The sequence below is a fragment of the Zootoca vivipara genome, chromosome 5 (genome assembly GCF_963506605.1).
Source record: "Zootoca vivipara chromosome 5, rZooViv1.1, whole genome shotgun sequence".
Lineage (NCBI taxonomy): Eukaryota > Metazoa > Chordata > Lepidosauria > Squamata > Lacertidae > Zootoca > Zootoca vivipara.
In genome coordinates this window covers 67,634,036-67,656,289 of record NC_083280.1, presented here as the reverse complement: position 1 = coordinate 67,656,289, position 22,254 = coordinate 67,634,036, and the positions used below count along the sequence as shown (strand labels likewise).

The following is a 22,254-nucleotide window of genomic DNA, read 5'->3' as shown; positions in this document are numbered from 1 at the left end:
ACCCTTTGTTTAATTTCCAAGCAAAGGGTCTGCTCGTTTCTCTTTAAGGTTTCCAGACTCAAAAGAGAGCAGGGCAATTAAAGGCACAGAAGTCCTGTCCTCTATTGAGTCTGGCAACCCTAGCTGCATGTGGTCCATGAGCCATGGTTTGTGGCATGAGAAAACATTAAAAATGATTGCTATGATAGGGACCAGGGGACTACAGTTTAGGAGGGGGAACTTGTCAAAACTGTGCTTATATATGATTTTTTTTATGAAAGCCATTGGTGTCCCAGAGAATGTAGTTTGGTTTTATGTTGTTGCGGGGTGTGGGGTGGGCATCTTGTGACAACTTCTGCTATTTCCAAGTTCATTCATTTGAATTTGGTTTGAATTTGGACATAAGGTTATCTAGGTTGAAATATCTGCTTGGCTGCTATTTATTTATTTTACTTTCATGTGGTAGATTTTTATCTCACTTCTCAGACGTACATATCCCAAAGCAGTTCACATCAATCAAAAATTCAGAATGGTGCTGCTGGTATGCAGTGCCCATAAATGAATATGAGAACAGGCCCTGCTTTCAGGCTTACAGGCTAAAAAGACAAAACATACAAAGGAAGTGGAATGAACAGGAAAAGATTTAGGGGACGGACAGCACCAGATTGGAGTGTTGGATTGTAAACAGGCATTTATACTTTTTTATTTATGATTTATTTATCCAAAGGGGGCCCGTCGGATGCCGTTCATCTCTCAAGTCCAGCTGATTTGATTAAACATTCTTCCACCTGGTTTGCAAGATAATGAATGGAGCTGTAGCAGTCATATAAAGCAAATACTGCTGCCCTGCATTCACTAAGAGGTCACATTTTTGCATGTTAACAGGTGGCTAATTCTTTGAAAAATACAGAGACCAAGAATTAAAGAGGTCGTTTGTAATGCATTTTCCTTTGAGGTGGACATATCAGCATATGGTTCCATGCCACCCCACTGAAACTGTGAGATTACAGCAGTTCCAGGTGCTTACCCGGGGCTTATGTCAAACCCTCCAAGTGTCTCTATTTTCCAGGGATGTCCCTGATTTAGAGAAGCCATCCCAGTTTCTGATTTGATCCTGGAATGCCCCACTTTTCCTTAGGATGCCCATATTTTCATTGGAGAAGTGTTGGAGGGTATGGAGTTATTCAATCCCTGAGCCATCTGAAGGTAATGCTGTATAGGGAAGGTTTCTAAATGTTTTACTAAGTTTTAATATACTGGTATGTTGGAAATTGCCCAGAGTGGCTGTGGCAATCCAGTAAGATGTGTGAGGTATAAATAGTAAAATTATCATTATGGAGTGGGATGTCCCTGTTTTCATCGGAGAAATGTTGGAGGGTACATGTTTCCTTTTCAAAATGAGGATCAACGGAGATTGGAGGGTCTTTAGGATATAGAGGCTATGGGTTGCTTACACAAGCATACAACCTGAGCCTCCAATGGAGAATGTTTATTGTCCCAATGGGTATTCTTTTCCAAAATGTCATGGTGTAACAGCTTAAAGGTAAAGGTAAAGGTAAAGGGACCCCTGACCATTAGGTCCAGTCGTGACTGACTCTGGGGTTGCGCGCTCATCTCGCATTATTGGCCGAGGGAGCCGGCATATAGCTTCCAGGTCATGTGGCCAGCATGACAAAGCCCCTTCTGGTGAACCAGAGCGGCACACGGAAACGCCGTTTACCTTCCTGCTGTAGCAGTCCCTATTTATCTACTTGCATTTTGACGTGCTTTCGAACTGCTAGGTTGGCAGGAGCTGGGACCGAGCAACGGGAGCTCACCCCGTCACAGGGATTCGAACCGCTGACCTTCTGATCAGCAAGCCCTAGGCTCAGTGGTTTAACCCACAGCGCCACCTGGGTCCCGGGTGTAACAGCTTAGCTTATGTAAAGTTAAAGAAAGCGGGTGGGGGGGGATAGGAAACACACTTGCCAGCTTAAAGAATTGTAAGTAGTCCAAGTGAAAGGCCTGCAATTTTTGCCCCACCCCAAAGTCCCCAATATTCTCCCACCCCGAGAGGTGCTGCAGAACTACCCACCCCATTTGCCATGGAGAGCAAACATCATGTGAGCTTGGCAGAAGGGAGATTTATACAGTATACCCATGGTTTTGCACTTATGGCTCTCAAAAGTGGGTTCGTGAAACAGACACAGATACAATATCCCAGAGCAAACAAGTTGATAATAAAAATAAGTAAATAATCCAAACTAGGAATCACAGAACAAACCATTTCAAATAATAAATGGAATTTTCAAGCCCTAACAATTCATTATATGAGAATAAACACTGTAACACATTAAATAAGATGACACAATTCAGAGATGGGCTGCTGGCAGGCTGATCAACAGCCCTTGCTTAGGATGCCTTGAACCTCGTTGGTGATTTGTTTTGCTCCACTTTGCCTTTTTATATCTGCTTTCTCTCCTGGATCCTTCCCTCTCTATTTGCCCTTATTTGGTTTTTCACTGACCAATTATGCTACCCATGTTCCTCAGATAGAATGTTAGAATTCCTATCTTCCAAATATGACATTCTCTATCTATACCTCCTCTTTTGTGTTTGATCAGCCAGAAAGCCATAAACAAACATCCCCATGATATGTTAGAAAAACGTGCTCAAGCAAAATAACAGCTCCCCCCTTTGTTTAAGTCTTAAGCATTTTTTTAAAAATTAAAAATATGCTGGGCCCCTGGAGGTGTACAATTACTGCTCTGTGCCTCTATGCACACTGGTGCCATTAGCTTAACAGATAAAATTGTAGAGTGAAGAAGCAGTTTAGTTCTGCAGCATCCCTAAGGCAAGCTCCCATATCTCACTGATTAGCTTCATTCAATTATGTTTTCTTAATTGTTCATGTGCTAAAGCTCATTAAATGGGGGGAAATATTGCTTACATGCAGGTTGTGCTCTTGATCGCAGCAATAAAATAAAATAAAATAAAACCCCCAAACCTATGGACTTAGGACTGCTGGAGGATATTTGTTACTGCATGATTGATTGATTGATTATTGATTGATTGCAAATTTCTCCACATACCTGATCTACAAGTTTCAGACTAGTATGAGGATTGGAACATTGTTGTCGTCCAGAACTCACATTTTTTATAATGCTTGTAGCACAGCTCTCAGCAGTTTGAATGTATCAAAATATGCATTGAAAACATGAATTAGGGGGACAGGACACACACACATTTAAATATGGGTTAAAACATATTTGGGTTGGGTTTTTTTTAAAAAAAGGCAGATGTATGTCAAAATGTTTGGTCTATTAATGTTTGTTTAATGTTTGGTCTATTCATTTTGAACAGGTTATTTCATAATTAGTATGAAATACTCACACAGGATTGAGATAGAAAAGTAGTCCCAAGCACAGCATGGGCAATGGCTTAAGACAGTGGTTTTCGATGACTTCCTTGACCAACCACATTCTTTATGCAGCTCCCCAGACAATTGTTAAGCAGACAATTCCTTAGCAGTAAAGGTCTGGATGTGACCTCATTTCCTTAGCAGTGCAATCTTTGCTTTCGGAGCCTTCCTTAAAAATCATATAATTTGTAAGCTTTGGCAGTTCAATGAAGAATAATATGTAAACAAAATCTCCCATCTATCAACAAAACCCATTAAAGATAATAAAATAAACCATCTTTGACTGATTAATGTCCATTACTGGTGGTGGTGGGGAATCAAGCTATTAAGATACAAGGAATATATAGCCATCTTGGTTACATTTGCTATATAAATCATTTGTTTGCTGCTAGCTAAAGATTGCATGCAAATTTCATTTAATATTTAAGTGGAAGAAGAGTTAACCTCAGGGAGATAATGAGTTAAGCATCTTAGCAATTAAACAATATATTGTTGCATGCCTCCCCAATCTCTGAGTAGTGTGAGACTCCACAGGTTCCAGCTGCCTTTGGTTTCCTTGGAATAAGGGAGAGCGGAGACTGTGGTGTCTTTATGATACATGGTTCACCTACACGTATATACAACCTGAGCCTATGATGGAGGGACTCACAGAATCAGAACTCCAGAAGATCTTGTTTCTCCTGTAACCACAGCCTTGCATTCAAACATAAATCAAGCATGTCTCTTATTCTGGCTTCTGCCAGCGGCCTGCTTGTAGCCCAGCTTGTGGGCCCCCTCCCTACCAGGAAGTACATTTTAGCTTCCAAAAAAAACCCTCCCATTGTATTGGTCTCAGAAGCTCAACGGGCAATCTCCTAGTCTGCTTGCACTTAATGAAAGATCTGGGGAGAATGTCAGAGCATGAGCAGGATGGGGCTAGGGCCAGGCCTGAGGAGCACCTGAGTCCAGTGCATGGTTGGGGATCTTGTTGAAGCTATACAGGACCAGAGCTGGATTGTTTTAAATAACACCCTTTAAGCAAACCATACTCCTTTGTCCTCTTCATAGCATTATGAAGCCTTAAGGCAGGAGTCCCCAAACTTACCCAGCTTCAGGCCGGAGGGCGGGGGAGCGTGCATGAGCACACGCCCATACGCACACACGCACACTATTTTTGACGCACTTCCGGATTGGAGGAGCACCGGGAATAGCTTGTGCGCATGCACATGAGCATCCTCTGACCTGGAAGTGAGCCGGAAATGACACTAGCGCATGCACACAAGCTATTTCCAGCACACATCTGACCCAGAAGTGGGCAGCCATGCCGCTAAGAGCGGGTGGCGGGGGTTGTCACGGGCCAGATAAAAGAGGCCTTTGGCCCGTATCTGGGGACCCCTGCCTTAAGGTAAGAGTCCCCTGATTCCCACCGGAGCGGTACCTTCCCACCGCAGCGGTACCTATTTATCTACTTGCACTTTGATGTGCTTTTGAACTGCTAGGTTGGCAGGAGCTGGGAACGAGCAACAGGAGCTCACCCCGTCATGGGGATTCAAACCGCTGACCTTCAGATCAGCAAGCCCTAGACTCTGTGGTTTAACCCACAGTGCCACCCGCGTCCCTACACCTCCATATATACCTCCATTATTCTTTGTGCCTATATTAAGGACAAGAGTCCATTCACATCATGCCAGTTACACTTAAGTTAGTATGCTGTAGAAGAGTGGGGGCTTTGAGTTTCCAAAAAGTGAAGAGAAGCAAATAAAGTAATACATAGAAACCACCAATACACTGAAATAATATGTGGTACTTTTATGTGAAAAAACGGCTCCTGATATCCCACTGGCTTACTATTCCAGGATAAGATAGCACGTGAGGTTCTTCCACTGCAACATGTATTGATGGATACAAAATTCATAAGCACCTTTACTCATGCCAGATGGGAATGTGTGCTGTATCTGATGGATTATCTCTGTGTCAGGTGTTCTGCATATTAACTAGCTAATGGAATAAATTAAGAGGACGGGGCACCATAGCAATGCAGCATTTGGTGAAAATGATAACTAATTAACAAAATTTGCATGGTGAATGCACAAAAGTAGAGTTGCAAGTAATTGCTTTGTAAAGAAGGTCACAGTCCAAAATGCTCTATTGGCAAGAAAATAGTAAAATTTGCTACACTTTCTTTCTTGTTTGTTTATTTTGTATAATGGCACTAGCTCATTTTATGTGTTTGCCTGAGCAAAGTTTTTAAAAGATTTTTTTTATAAAAAAACAGTTTTATAAATGTAAAGGTAAAGTAAGGGGACACCTGACCATTAGGTCCAGTCACAGACAACTCTGGGGTTGTGGTGCTCATCTCGCTTTACTGGCCAAGGGACCTGGCATACAGCTTCCAGGTCATGTGGCCAGCATGACTAAACTGCTTCTGGCGAACCAGAGCAGCACACGGAAATGCTGTTTACCTTCCCGCAGGAGCGGTACCTATTTATCTACTTGCACTTTGCCGTGCTTTCGAACTGCTAGGTTGGCAGGAGCTGGGACCGAGCGATGGGAGCTCACCCCATCATGGGGATTCGAACCGCCGACCTTCTGGTCAGCAAGCCCTAGGCTCTGTGGTTTAGACCAGTGGTCCTCAACCCCCGGGCCATGGACCGGTACCGGTCCGTGGATCAATTGGTACCGGGCCGCCCAAGGAACATTTAAATACAATTTAATTAAAATTATTAAATCAAAACAATCTAAATAAAATATAAACAATCAACATCCCCCCCCTCAGCGGGCCGCGGGAAAATTATCAAATGTTGACTGGTCCGCGGCGATAAAAAGGTTGGGGAGCACTGGTTTAGACCACAGCGCCACCCGCGTCCCCTTTTATAAATGTAGGTTCAGGTAATTATTGCCCATTGTCTTGCTCCACTCACCCCTGAGTTCCCATTATGTTGTCCCACTCCCCATTCTTTTGGAGCTGAACTTCTCCCCATGATGCTTTTCACTGTTCACGCCATGTGCCTTCTCCTCATTTTACTACCAAACTGCTCATCCAACACCCTGTGGTACCAGAAGAAAGCAAAATATGGGACAAACACAGCCATAATTAGCACTGTGCTGTGTCACATTGCTGGAGACTGTGTGGGGATATTTCTTCCTGCCTGCCTTAGAGCTCATAGCTGCAATTCCTGTATTTTGTAAATCAGCAGATAGAAATTTCTGATGTCTCCTCCACAGTTGTAGTGCCGTACATCTCTTTTTGAATGACCTCCCTTACTTATATGAGGTGGTTGGGGTGTGTGGATGTTTATGAACACTTACCCTGTCCTCATTTGCAGAGTTCAACCAGTAATGTTATTAGATAGCATCACAGTTTCTTGTAAGGGGGGTGGGGAGAACCACTATTTGTAATTAACTCAGGAAAATAATTGTCCAGAATGACTTGTGTCCATTTGCTTGTGTGTGATGGACTGAAAAACCCTAAGTCTATGCCAGATACTAAAGCAAACACCCCAGAAAAGCTTCAGGGAGAAGAAGCTTTGTGTGTTGACTCTGTAGGATTGTTTTTCGTGCCCCTTCCTTCCTCAGGCAAAGTGTGTGCTGAATGGTAGAGAGCACTGCAAATTTACTTGCAAATATGCTCAGAACACCAAAGAGACAGCAATCAATAGCAGATTTTTTAAAAGTAGAATTTGCCACCACAGTAGAGTGATGGGGTGGAGTGTTCATTAAATTCAGATGCAGTTTGTGATGGAAAAAAATTCTGAACAGGTTGATTTGCAAAGGTTTTGTCAACTGATGAAGAAGCAATGTGAATTTAAACTGACATTATTGTTGTTTTCAGTTAAACTTTTGTTTCTCATCTACTCATGGCTGAACATTAAATATTCTTCCTAAAGACAAGGAATCTGCACCCCATGTCCCAGAGGGCCAACAACAAATGCTTTACTGCCTGCATTCCTGTCACTAGAAATGTCTAATACTGCTACTCCCAGTGAGCCTGATCCTATTAATCAGCAGGGAAGCTGTATCTATTCTTTTGAATCTTTCCAAATGCAGTTTGGGGACATAATCATTGCAAGCTGCATATACCCCTCATTTAAGGGGCTTCAAAGGGCTGCATCCCTGCCATCCTTTGGGGTCATCATCTTTGCACAAGGATGCTCTGCAGATCTGGGCTATTTTTGAAATTAAAGCATCACTACTAGTGTATGGTGGGTTTTCCTCTCAGTTTTTGCAAGACAACGTAATTTTGTAGGAGTGTTCTCACATGTGAAATGTTATCAATACCAGACCATATTGTCAGTTGTGGTTTAATGTGAGATCTCTTTCTCCAGACTACTTTGCCACATAATATTGAGAAGGGTAGAAAGGTTTTGTTATAAACATTGCCACTATTAATTGATTAATCGAATCAAGGCAGTGTACAATAAAAGCAGCAGAGCAGCACTCATCGCAGCTGGGAAAACCTGTCAGAACAAAAATGTCTTCGATTGCTTTCAGACACCACAGATCATGCACATCTGTCATAGGAATGTTATTCCACGGAACAATGGCAGTCACACTAAAAGCCCTACTCTGAGTTACTGTGGAGTAGGCTTCTGAGGTCCTTGGAACCTGCAAGCAAAACATTTCCACGAACTAAATAATAATAATAATAATAATAATAATAATAATAATAATAATAATAATTTTTTATTTATACCCTGCCCATCTGGCTGGGTTTCCCCAGCCACTCTGGGAGGCTTCCAACAGAAAAATGAAATAAAATAATCTATTAAACATTAAAAGCCTCCCTAAACAGGGCTGCCTTCAGATGTCTTCTAAAAATCTGGTAGCTGTTTTTCTGTTTGACATCTGATGGGAGGACGTTCCACAGGGTGGGCGCCACTACCAAGAAGGCCCTCTGCCTGGTTCCCTGCAACTTGGCTTCTCACAACGAGGGAACCGCCAGAAGGTCCTCGGTACTGGACCTCAGTGTCTGGGCAGAATGATGGGGGTGGAGACGCTCCTTCAGGGATACTGGACCGAGGCCATTTAGGGCTTTAAAGGTCAGCACCAACACTTTGAACTGTGCTCGTAAACGTACTGGGAGCCAATGTAGATCTCTCAGGACCGATGTTATGTGGTCTCGTCGGCCGCTCCCAGTCACCAGTCTAGCTGCCGCATTCTGGATTAGTTGTAGTTTCCGGGTCACCTTCAAAGGTAGCCCCACGTAGAGCACATTGCAGTAGTCCAAGTGGGAGATAACTAGAGCATGCACCACTCTGGCGAGACAGTCTGCAGGCAGGAGGGTCTCAGCCTGCGTATCAGATGGAGCTGATAGACAGCTGCCCTGGACACAGAATTGACCTGCGCCTCCATGGACAGCTGTGAGTCCAAAAATGACTCACAGGCTGCGCACCTGGTCCTTCAGGGGCACAGTTACCCCATTCAGGACCAGGGAATCCTCCACACCTGCCCGCCTCCTGTCCCCCACAACCAGTACTTCTGTCTTGTCGGCAGGGCTGGCTCATCGTAGACCCCCGGTGGCGCAGGGCACCATGGCGCCGGCCCGCCAGGAGGGCGCCGCGAGCTGCGCCCGCTGGCTGGCCGGTCCGCCGGTCCGCCGGTCCGCTGCGCAGCTGCGCGCGGCGCCCACCTGTCCACCGCGCTGGGAAATGGGGCGGGAGGGCGCCGGAGAGATCGCGCCACGCCCACCCGCCCACCGCGTTGGGAAATGGGGCGGAAGGGCGCCGGAGAGATCCAGCGCACCATGGTGACAGGGGCGCTTAAGACTGCGCTGCTTGTCGGGATTCAATCTCAATCTGTTAGCTGCCATCCATCCTCCAACCGCCTCCAGGTACTCACACAGGACCTTCACTGGTTCTGATTTGAAAGAGAGGTAGAGCAATCTACTGGCAGACAAGGCAGTCTCTCAAGTAACCTAGTACTGAGCTATATCGAGCCTTATATATTGGTACCAAAACCTTGAATTTGGCCTGGTAGCATATTGGCAGCCATTGCAAATATCAGGTGAAGGGTATTACATGCCAGAGGAAATTTGTCCCCATAAGCAGCCTAGCCACCATGTTCTGCACCAGCTGTGGCCTCACATAGAGCACATTGCAGTCACCCAACCAATACACGGATAAGTGTGGTCAGGCTATCCAAACCAGTTGGTAATTGTCTTACCAACCAAAGTTGAATCACTGCTTCCTTAAGGCTGCAGTCCTGCATACATTTGGTATAGAACTCAGTGAGGCTTTCTTCTGGAATGACATGCATAGAATCTCTTGACGTGCATAGAATTTCAATGTGGGTTATAACCAGTAAGATAATGTTTATAAGACAAATGAAGAAGTTGTTTATTATAAGAAGCATTTGCTATTAACCTCTTGTGTCTTAAAAATTACAGTACTTGTGGATCCCTAATGAGAGTACTTAATTTCACTTACTTTAAGGGTAACTGTCATTTAAAAATGAGCCCCTTCTGCAAATTATACTTAATTTAATTGGGGAATACAGTAGCTCTTAGTTTATGAGGCTATTCTCACATTAAATTTTTAAATGCCTGTCAAGGTAACATGATGGCATATACCAATAAAACTTCCTTGAATAAATTACTTGAAAAAATAAGCATTTTATTTCCTTTAAATTTAATGTGGAAGATATGCCCTTTGGGCTGTGTTCAGTAATTACTGTTACACAGATTTTCAAATTACATTTTAGTATTATACAATGTTTATATTGGTAAACAAGCGAACATTTCTTCTTGAAATGAGTGATAATTTCAAGGTTTCTTTAATCCCATTGCTGTGAATGGCAGCTATTCACTTACGTTGGAGAAAAAAATAAAGATGGTGATCAAGATTTCTGTTGGGGAAGGGAATAATCCTGCCCCTGGCACCCAAAATACCTTGTGTGTGAGCTTTGCTTCTTGACAACATCCAGTTGCAGATAAGAATCCATTGCCATTTGTAGAGCCGTGTCCCTCTAGCAACAGAGCCGTATTCTGCATCCCGCTTCCTGGTTATGTTGGATTGCAACACAGATGTAGGACATTTAAGATGATTCATCATGAGTGCTGAAAGTGAATGGGGACAGCCCCAGCATCTGCATGCTTGGATGTCACACAGAGCTCCTTCAAATGAGAATGGACCCCAGTCGAAACAAGGTTTCCCTTCCACTGTGAGTAGCTCTGCCTGCATACATAGCTACACATATGAATCTTGTTCACCTGCTGGCTGAACATGTGGATATCCATTAGAAAGACTAGCATGTTCCCAGACACCCCCTTTACATGTTCTTTTAACACATTGATAGGGGCATTTGATGTCCCATTCCTGGATATCACAGATAAGAATCTATATTTTTCCTATTTATCATAGTTTCAACGGTAATATAAAACACACACACACACACAGAGAGAGAGAGAGAGAGAGAGAGAGAGAGAGAGAGAGATGTTTTTTACCAGTTAAATGAAAAAGAGATATTCAATGACAATGAATACTTTTAGGAGGTGATTTACTGGCCTTTTACCACCCAAAGGAACCCGGTATAAGTATGGAATAATTCCTCCCTCCTTGGTACTTAGCTTGTTCAAACCACTTAAAGAGAATTGTAATTCTTTACAACAAAACTGTTTTGCTTGAGAGTGAGAAAATGCTTCATTCAGATGATTCTCAAGGAATGAGCTTCCATTTGCTAATGGTTACTGAAAGACGAGGTCACACACTTCACATTTGTTTCCTTTATTTGTTTTTCTAGAACACAGCAAGCCGAGGGTTTCGCCTTTGCTTTGTTAAGAAAGAAAAGCAACATTGTCGTCAGAGTCAACAATTAGCATTTGGCCAACTTTTTGCAAGAACCTTTTATTCTGTGCCATCTCTCCTTTTGAATCTTTGAGCTACAGTTTTCCGAATGCTGCTTAATTAACCGCCTAATTTACAGTCTGAACCATAGCCCAGAAACCAAGTGTAGTTTACAAGTATGCTATAAGGGTGCTGGATGAATACAGTTTAAAGTTCACTGTCGTTCCTCCCAGGGACTTTACAATTGAATCTCTCTGCAGGAAGAGCTGGAAATAGACTGAAAGCCCCTCTTATGCTATTTTCAAGACAGATGAATTTATACTACAATTTAGCTAATGTAAAGAGCTATGGCAGGCTTATCCTAATTTGCACAGCTGTAGTTCTGAATTCACTTACACAGGAAACGAAACAGGGCAATTTCCCCTTAACACTGGGTTGCTTAGATACTCAAATGACTTAGATGTATGGCTCTTTGCAGCCCTTTATTAGGAACTTGTACTGCAGCTTGTCAGGTTTTTAAAAAAGCGTTTTAAAGGGGATTGGGGTGAAATGTTTAACCTAGTTTTATTTCAGACAATTTGGAATTATGTTCTGCCCTAGAGGTTATATAATCCATTGTAAAGCCATTTATTTGCTTTTTTAAAAAATAAAGAAGAAGAAAAATTATGGGTTTTTTCCTCTTTCTTTTTCTGTTTCCATGTACTGAATTTATTATTATTATTATTATTATTATTATTATTATTATTATTATTATATTTAAATTGTATACCACCCTTAATCTGTAGATCTCAGTGCAGCTAATAGCATAAAAATACAATATAAAAACACAAAACGCATAATAAAAAAATAATATGACATTGACATAATTATTGTGCAACTGGTTCAATGGGGGAACAAATTCATAATAACTGACATTTAAGTCTCTTCCAGTGTAAACCCAGTGCAAGGTTTTTTAGTCTCACATGAGATACGATACTCGCATAGTTTTCTGTTCCCAAACAAGATTTTTCCATGTTAACATGGAGGGAAAACATATCAGCCACAGGATGATACACTTTCTATTAGTGCTAAATATTGTGTGATACTGCACACCTGAAACCGTTAGAGCAATAGAACCCAAAACCCAGAAGAGCTTACCATAGAGACATTTCTCTTTCTTCCAGTTATGAAGGAGAAAGATCATGTTACTCTAACTGGGAAGGGCTTGGCCCTATGAGATCTGTGGTACATCATTTGGAATGAAACACTCTATGCTTGCAGAATGCCTCTGGCCTCCTTACCTTATTTCTGGTTTCACTGCAGTGGCTATAGTTCCATCTGCCAGCTATAAGAGCAAACATCAGTCATTGCCAAGAATTGATTCAACTATAGTCTCTCTTCCTAGCTTTCCTTGGAGTTGTGTTCCTAAGAGCCAGTAAGCTATAATATTTTTGGAATGCTTGTTTATTGACACATGATTTTCAGTTTGATTAATGCTGGGGGAAATGGCATGAGATCACTATGCCACAGAGAACTGTAGCCCAGGTTTTCATTTTTAAGAATGATGTTCATTGTGTTTCTGCTATACGTATAAGACAATTGATCACAAGGGATAATTAGGACAATAAAATGTGTGTGTGTGTGTGTGTGTGTTTAAAAATGCAACATATGTCTAACATTTTATTCATTGTCCGCAATTTAAATTGCAGGAATACCTTTAAAGGAAATGAAATGTCGTCGTCCCCCCGCTCCAAAAATGCTTTTTGTATTGTACACAGGGTCGTTTCCTTTATTACTTCTACAGCATATGGCAAAATGTTTTGCTTTATCTGCATTGTCACCCGGTGGCTATAAAATCTAGAATCGCAATGGATTTGGCATATTTTACTTATCAGTAAACTAGAAAAATAAACTGTGTGTCCTGTCATACACATCACACATCAAGGAAAATGAGTATTGCTTTAACCATAGCTGTCAAGTTTTCCCCTTTCTCATGGGGAGGCCTATTCAACATAAGGGAATTTCCCTTAAAAAAAGGGAGAACTTGACAGCTATGCTTTAACGTGTGTGTGTGTGTGTGTGTGTGTGTGTGTACCTGTCTACCTATTTATATAAGACTCTACTTCAACATTCCCCAACTTGGTGACCTTCGGATGTTTTAAACTACAACTGCCTTCTTCTCTGTTCCATTGGCCATGGTGCCAGGAACTGATAGGAGTTTTAGTCCAACAACATCTGGAGGGCACCAGCTTGGGGGAAAGCTGGTCTGTTTCGATGTTGGGTGTTCTCTGCTAGTTTCTGTCTTCCCAAGCTCATGAGTTTTTAATTGGCTGAAATTTCAAATGATGTTCTGATGTTGTCTTCACACTTGCATACACTTGCCATTGTAGAACATTTACTTAAAGTGTTAACAGCAACTAAAAATATAGTCATGGGTTATTTCATTTAATTAATACCATTTGTTTTCAAAGAGTGAGAATTTTTGAATGTTGATGACAGGCACACATTTCAGTGTTATTTGTTGCTGATTACGTCAACAAGTTCAAATGCCTTTTATTTGTTAGTTTATATTATCCCCTAACTTGTAGTTTCCTATGTGCTTTTTGCGAGCATGTCATTGCACCTTGTTTTAAGGATCATTCATTCTTCATAAAGCACAATTTACCATTGTGGGGCTGCGGCTAATGTACAAAGATAATTATTTCACAGAATTAGGAAGCAATCCTGTGCACAAGACCTTTAAAATAGTATACTCTGCTGAGTTGCCAGGTCCCAGGACTGAGCTCTAGGGACTTAGAATCATAGAATCATAGAGTTGGAAGAGACCACAAGGGCCATCCAGTCCAACCCCCTGCCATGCAGGAAACACCATCAAAGCATTATTGACATATGCCTGTCAAGCCTCTGCTTAAATACCTCCAAAGAAGGAGACCCCACCACACTCCTTGGCAGCAAATTCCACTGCCGAACAGCTCTTACTGTCAGGAAGTTCTTCCTAATGTTTAGGTGGAAGCTTCTTTCTTGTAGTTTGAATCCATTGCTCTGTGTCCGCTTCTCTGGAGCAGCAGAAAACAACCTTTCTCCCTCCTCTATATGACATCCTTTTATATATTTGAACATGGCTATCATATCACCCCTTAACCTTCTCTTCTCCAGGCTAAACATACCCAGCTCCCTAAACCGTTCCTCATAAGGCATCGTTTCCAGGCCTTTGACCATTTTGGTTGCCCTCTTCTGGACATGTTCCAGCTTGTCAGTATCCTTCTTGAACTGTGGTGCCCAGAACTGGACACAGTACTCCAGGTGAGGTCTGACCAGAGCAGAATACAATGGTACTATTACTTCCCTTGATCTAGATGCTATACTCCTATTGATGCAGCCCAGAAATGCATTGGCTTTTTTAGCTGCTGCATCACACTGTTGACTCATGTCAAGTTTGTGGTCTACCTAGACTCCTAGATCCTTTTCACATGTACTGCTCTCAAGCCAGGTGTCTCCCATCCTGTATTTGTGCCTTTCATTCCCCCCCCCCAAGTGTAGTACTTTACATTTCTCCCTGTTAAAATTCATCTTGTTTGCTTTGGCTCAGTTGTCTAATCTGTTGAGGTCATTTTGAAGTGTGATCCTGTCCTCTGGTAGCATTGTCTAGCCCGCATTTTACCAGCTTCTTTACAAGAATATCATGGGGCACCTTGTCAAATGCCTTGCTGAAATCAAGATAGGCTACATCCACAGTGTTCCCTTCATCTACCAGGCTTGTAATTCTGTCAAAAAATGAGATCAGATTAGTCTGACATGACTTATTTTTCAGAAACCCATGCTGACTTTTAGTGATCACAGCGTTTTTCTAGGTGCTCACAGACCGTTTGCTTAATGATCTGCTCTAGAATCTTGCAAATTTGCTTAATGATCTGCTCTAGAATCTTTCCTGGTATTTACTGGGCAGTAATTGTTTGGGTCCTCTCTTTTCCCCTTTTTGAAAATCGGGACAACATTTGCCCTCCTCCAGCCTGCTGGAACTTCGCCTGTTCTCCAGGAATATTTAAAGATTATTGCCAGTGGTTCTGAAATCACCTCTGCCAGTTCTTTTAATACTCTTGGACATAGTTCATCTGGCCCTGGAGACTTGAATACATCTAAACCAGCCAAGTATTCTTGTACTACCTCCTTACTTATTAATTGCTTATTCCTTACTTATTATTTACTTACTTATTTTGGGCTGTGTTTCCCCTGCTGAATCATCTGCTCCATATTCTTCAGGTCGGGCATTGTTATCTTTTTTGGAGAAGATCCAGCCTAAATTGCTTTAGGGTCCAGCCTAAATTGCCCTTCTCTGGTCCTGCCCCCAGAATGTCCTTCAAGTGAACCAGGTTGAGCAAGTTACGCCAGTGTATCTCTGGCTGAGCTGGGGTTGTGGAATTAACACTGGCTGACTGAGTTATCTGTTGCATCCTAAGATTGCAATCTAGGAAAGTGCAAAGTGAAGGGGAGGTCCGTATAACTTCTAGTGTTAGAGAATTCTTGATTCATCTGAGGCATCAGTGTGCCATGAGCTGGCAGGACACCAAGGAAGGGGAAGGGGATCCCAGAAAGGGATGTAGCCATGATTGTTACACAGTGGGGCAAGCTGAAGGTGGTGAAGGGGAGGTTGGGGACATAGGATGCATTCAATGGACATCGGAGGATGTTGAAGGAGCAGCCGGAAGTACATGGGAGCCAGGGGAAGTGGGCACATCACCAGAAATGGAAATGCCCCCTTCTCCAGGAACACAACAGGCTCTGAGGTGTTGTGAACAGTGGGAAGTGCACTTTAAGAGACTGAGACAGGCAGGAGAACACAGTCCAGCTTACTAGTTGATCAGGTGAAGATAATGGAACTCGTTAGGTCCAGGAAGAGGTTTGTTTTCATTCAGCTTGATTGAGCTCAGGGCAGCTGATGATCACATGCTTCATTAAGGGTCCTGGAACCTGGCAACTCATCAGAGCAACAGCCATACAGCTGAAGCAAGCTTTGGTTTGTCAAATAAGATGGGGGGGGGGGAAGAGAAGCAATGCAGGGTCTCTTTGTCTGCTCGACCCCCTATCAAAAGGTGGAGGTAAGCAAACTGGCTATTCTTCGATTCTTTTATACAAGGGGAGGCCATTATGTTCTATCAGCCATTAGGGTATTTAATACAAAATCTGTCTCTCAACTCCTCTACGCCTCAAATGTCTGTTTCAATGGCTCATTTCCCATGTTTGATGGGTTCCAGGCAAAGTTTCTGCGGTCCCCTTTACAGGTTCCAAATGCAATTCTATTTTTAGAAACAGGTGAATGCCCTCTCTCAGCAAAAGCATGATGGGCTGCCCCGAGATACTGGTTTAAGATTTAAGTCTTTAACCTTAGGGCGGGTGCCTAGGGAAGGGGTTACTTCCACACCTAAACAACGAGGAGTTTATCAGCTTATGGGTGAACTTTGTCTGCTCAACCTTCACTGTTGATGGATCACGGCTTGACTGTTTTTGGGATGCCACCAAACTGTTTTGGGAATGCAATATTGGGAGCAACCCTAGGACTCCAAGCCTGGATCTTTGTCAGAGATGGGAACCTGGTTTTACCAGTTTGACTTTGAACCTTTCTCATTGCATTGGCCCTGAATCTGTATTTGATCATAGGATTGCCTGGCTCTTCTCTAACATTGCCTTTGAGATTGTGGTCAGTACAACTTTCAGCTTAGACTACGCCGCTTGCCGCTTGCCGCTTGCCATGTACACTATCAATATTCAGGTTCAGGACATAGTGGTTCATTATACTAATCCGCTAAACCCCTGTCTTTAGTGCAAAAGGGTAAATAAAGAAATTTATGAATTTTTCGTGCTTAAGATGGCTTTTCAGAATTGGCGTTGATTTTGAAGTACATATCCAAGATGGAGATGGCATTTCATGCCAAATCAGGAGGCACAAAAGAAATGGAGGTATTGCTGACTTTCCTTCCTAGGGCCACCCTACTTAGAAGCTAGAGTAACAAGTTGGCATTTGCTGGGCTGCAGTATTGAGAAGTGGGATAGCTGGCATATTGAGTAGATTAGATAGTAGCAGCTTAATTTTTGCTGTCTGAGGATCAAGCTACAAACAAGATCAGACTGTATTGAAGGAAAACGCAACTGGCACAAATGCATTGAGGGAGGATTGGCATTTGGAAATAATAGAGAAAAGTTAATGTTTGGAAGAACTTGTTTTTGAGAGTATAGGAACATATTTTGTTCTACTGAGTCAGACTCCTGGTCTATTTCATTATTGTTATGCTAGAATGATAGAATCATAGAGTTGGAGTGGACCCCATGAATCATCTAGTCCAATTTCCTGCAAGGCAGGAATGGGCACCCATATGGGGATCAAACCAATGACCTTGGTGTTATCAGCGCTGCGCTGTAACCAACTCAGTGTGTCTTTGTGTGTTCATGGATAGGATGTCACTTTAACATACATATACATGAGTGTTAAACTAGGATTTGACAGGCATGTTTATGGTGAATATTTTACACCTCTGATGAGATATATTTGAGGATGTGTTCGAGCATAATCGCAATCTGCTGTCTTTCTTGGGTCAAGTTAGAGCAGTATGCCAATTACTTTATTTTAGTTGTGCTACTTCTTTGACACTTAAAATTGACACTTTCTGTTGAGCCACAGTTCACTTTTTATTAACAACATAAAAATGGAAACAAACAGTGAGGAACAATAAGAAAATGTATACATTCCCAAGTGTACAGTTCTTTGTTACAGCATGCATAATTACTGAAAATCCAATCGAATGAGTTGAAGTCCCCTACAGACCATTCCTGCACAACATGAGGAAGGTTGGCGGGGCGTGTTCCCTGCCCCTCTCTATTAATAGAGCATTTGCATGTTCTGGCGAACATCTGAACACGCATATATACTGTTCTAGGAATGTGTCTCTTTTTAAAACCATACAATTCAGTGCCTCTTGTCAATTTCAATAAGATCTCCTAGGAGAATGGAATGGAAATAATGGTAACAAATGGGGGGGGGTTTCATTCACTTCTCCCATTCATTTATATATTTTCATTTGTTTCACATATAAATTAATTAGAAACTAACAGCCTTTGCTTAATTTCCCTTTAGTTTCAGAAATGAATAGGTACGCAGTGGAGATTACAGTGAAATAAATATAGTAAGCAGAATAGACATCTAGGCAACGTCCAACATCAGTGCTCAGAAACCTCAAGTTGTTATCAAGACCCACTGGTACTGATGCCTGTTGTGGATTTGGCCCATACATATATCCCAGCTCATTTTTTTTAATTACTTTCTGTAGGGCCACCACTTTAAGTACCCCCCCCCATTGCTCTGCAACAATGCTGCAGCAGAGCATTATTGCAGGAAAATTACATGATTGGTGGCTACAGCTGCCTACTGCAGACTGTGGTTCTGCTACCACTACCAGTCTGTCCCCTGTGACTGCACAGACTTTTCTATTATCATTCACTTGTAGGGGTGTGGGTTTTTTGTTTGTTTGTTTGTTTGTTTGTTGCATCATGGTCCTCCATTCTAGAAAATTCAACATCAACATGCTGTGAGGAAGATCTAGGCTGGTGTCACTGAACACACGTTGGGTTTAGATATGGAAACCTCAGGTTGTAATTCTTACTTGACCACACAGGTAGGCATAGTCACATTACTCTTTCTCAGATGGTGAAAGTGAAGTTAAAACAAGATAACATGCACTTCACTTTGAGGTCCTTGGTGATGGGATAGAGATTTCTTTTTTAAAAAAATAGCATTTATTCATCTTTGTTTTTATTTCTTAAACAGCAAATGAAATTATAGAGTGGGAAGAAAATATGCATCTTTTTCACATAGAGGCATCACAAGAGTAAGGTGGTAGCTGTGCTTTCAAAATGTGTGTGGTTTTTTATTATTATTCCTGACACTCTCTTGACACAAGCAGAGAAGGCGTGTGTGTAAGAGAGATACTATATCAGTATATATGTTCAGTGTTCACTGACTTGAAAAAAAATCTAATTTTTAAAAAGCCCAGTTCTTGAACAGGGAGTGCATCTTGTTGAACTAAAGGATGTAGCAACAAATATATATCAAAAACTGCTTTGTAAATAGATATCCTTGAATTCTCCAAGGTGTGAGAATAAAAGCTGTGGTATGCAAGCAGCAGAAGTGCAAGGCATGAGCTGAATTGTTTCAGTATTTTAAGCAGCATCGCAGATATAAAGATAGAAATGCTTCTTGAGGTTTGCTACTGTTCATGTATGATGTGCATTTTAATTAAGAAGATGCCTGTCACCTGCCATTTGTCAACTATGTTGATTTCAGCACAGGTTTCTTTCCTCCTGCCTGGCAATATTTGCAAGCTGGTATAAATTCAACATTCCCTCATCATTGTTTTGTTACTCCCTTCTTGCACTCCTTTTACCGCCTTCTTGTCCAAGGTTTTCAACTTGAGCAAAGAATCTCATTAGTAACAAAGATTTAATGCTGGTGATAGTAAAAATCTAATGGTTGTGCAGAATCCTTCTCTGTGTTGGTCTCAGTGTAATCATGCCCCTAGTGACATGTAATTGTAAAAGAGAACTATAGCCTGGATATCTGGGGTTTGTAATATTAGCAGACAGGGACATCTATTTCCATTTGGCGTCACTTTTGCATGAATTGATCCATAAGTCCATTCATTCCCATTTCCATGTCATTCTGCAGTAGATGAAAACCTGCAATCCTGATTATATTTTTTCACCAAAATATGCATTTCTGTATGCATTTGAAACTAAAATATACATTTTTGTGTACATTCTGGTTTGATTTGCTTGTCTTTTAAAGCCAATTACTGTATATTCAAAGATGTGTGAAAATCAAAGAATGTTTATATTAACCTTGGAAGGGCAAATCGGGTTGGTTGCTTTATAACATGGACTGAAAGAAATCCTCAGAGGTCCCTAATACTAAATCTATGATGGAAGAGTCAAATAGAAGAGAATTTTACTTCTGCAAATTATGTGGTTAGAAAAATAGGTTTGGTGTGTAAGAAAGTTAGCAGACTTACATTCATGGAACAGGGCTTTTCTGTTTCCTTCTTCCTGTGACTTTGAAGAGTCTGCTAGTCCTGCCTTTCACTCAGCTAATCTTGTCCAACCTGTTGTCCTCTGGATGCTTCTGACTACAACTCCCATTAGCTCAAGCCAGTATAAGCTGGCTGTGTCTGATGGGACTTGTTTAAACAGCTGGCGGGCACCAGTTGGGATAGTCAATAGAGTCAATAGAGACTTGACCAAGCAGTGTCAAGATGGACAGACTTCCTCCTGTCATTTGTAGTATTATTTTATCCTTTCATCAAATGGAAATTAAACAGGCATTTCCATTTTGTCAGTTTCGAAATAATGTAGAGTTCAGATATTAAAGTCTGGATAAACCTTAATAGATGATGTGATGTTTCATATTCTTCATTAACTTGGTTAATGCTTGCATAGTTTTAATTCTGTTGATGTTTAATTGTTTTTTTTAATGATTCCCCCTATCTTTATAGCTGTTCTTATTTTATCTGTAAGCTGTGCTGAACCCTGTACAGGAAAAAAATGTGGGGTATAAATTTACAATAACTATATATCTTCACTTCCTTACAATTCCATGACTCTTTAAAGCTGTAAGGGTCCTTGAGGGTCACCTACTCCAGTCTCTTGCAATGCAGGAATCTCAGCTAAATCATACAGATCGTGAGATGGTCACCCACCCCCTCTATTTAAAAGAACAAATTAGATTTTTTCCTTCTGCTGTCCATTGCTCTTAAAACACACAACACTTTTACTTGTTCTTTTATAAATACCAGGTTATAGATAGCTCTCACCCTCCTCAGTGTAGAGGTTTGCAGATTCTCTCACACAGAGCCTCGACCTCAGTAAATACTATTCACTTCAGTTGGGAGGGAGACTCCACAGCAGTTGCCTCTCCACAGAATTGAATGGAGAAGGCTTTGCATGAATGCAAGAAGCTGCTGAATCAGAATGAATTATTATTTCATCTAATGTAGGCTGTGGATGGTTTCTGTATGAAATATTATACACTGCAATTACCGTGTTTGTTAAGATTGTCCTGGGCTCTTGACAGCAACTTCTCTGCTGCACTGTGGTGAATAATATACATACGTATATTTCCTCAAATCTCTTGTACTGATTTATGTGTCTTTAAAACTTTCTCTACAAACCACAGCAAAATCTTACTTATTTTCTTTCATTATTCTGCTCTGCTTCCACTGATGACTCTTAACTTCCTTCCAGACTGGCAATATGAGGGTAAGATGGCAAACAGTAACTTCCTGAAAATTGCTTGTCTGTTTTTACTTTGTTTAGAACTTTATTGAAATTCTGTTCAGTCACTCTAATTAGAGACTTGTGTTGCAATTAAATTTCAATTATGTTTGTTTCTGTTGTGAAGCTTTAATTATAATTTATTCCTTTTAATCATTCTTTTGTGTTATTATTTTGGGTTAAATTGCCATCACATTATCTCTGTCCTGATTTCTGTTTAGCACAAGGACTTCTGTTTAGCACAACACACAATTAAAAAAGTAGCAAGTGAATGGTACTGTTTTGTGATGTGACAAAGACTTGGTGTTTGTGTACATGAAATAATTTTTTTAGCAAGTAGATGCTAGTATCCTAGTAAAACAATACAGATGATGGCCTGGTTTGCATGTAAGGTGAAGCCATGGTTTATAAACTATGGATTGTATGCAACAAAGTCATTATTTGAGTGGAACAACTTATTCTTGTGCAACAGAACTTCTACTCCCTCTCCCCTGGAAACCCCCCCCCCCCATATCTACTCTGGGGTTCCTTGCAGCCTCTGGAGATTTGGGTTTTGGGGGGGGGGACAGGAGAGGGAGGGAAAGTTCTGTTGGTCTGCTTATGCAATGACTCCATGGATTTATTTGGTCATCTGAACCCAGCCCAGCACATTAACCTTGAACAAACCACTAAAAACCACAATCCATTGTTGTTTTGCAAATCTTGGTTTATGTTAACCATTGCATAGTGTTACATGTAAACCCAGTCCTCGTCTGAAAGCTGTTAAAGTCAGATACCAGAGCCTATGCTAAAATCTTGCTAAGAAAAACCCTTATGTCACAA

The 22,254-nt window shown here is 41.5% G+C and overlaps 1 protein-coding gene across 9 annotated transcripts in view; it reads left to right on the top strand.

Moving 5' to 3' along the window:
• PCDH15 (protocadherin related 15) overlaps positions 1-22,254 on the top strand; it is a 608,113-nt gene that overhangs the window by 309,437 nt on the left and 276,422 nt on the right. The gene's annotated exons all lie outside the window — the stretch shown is intronic.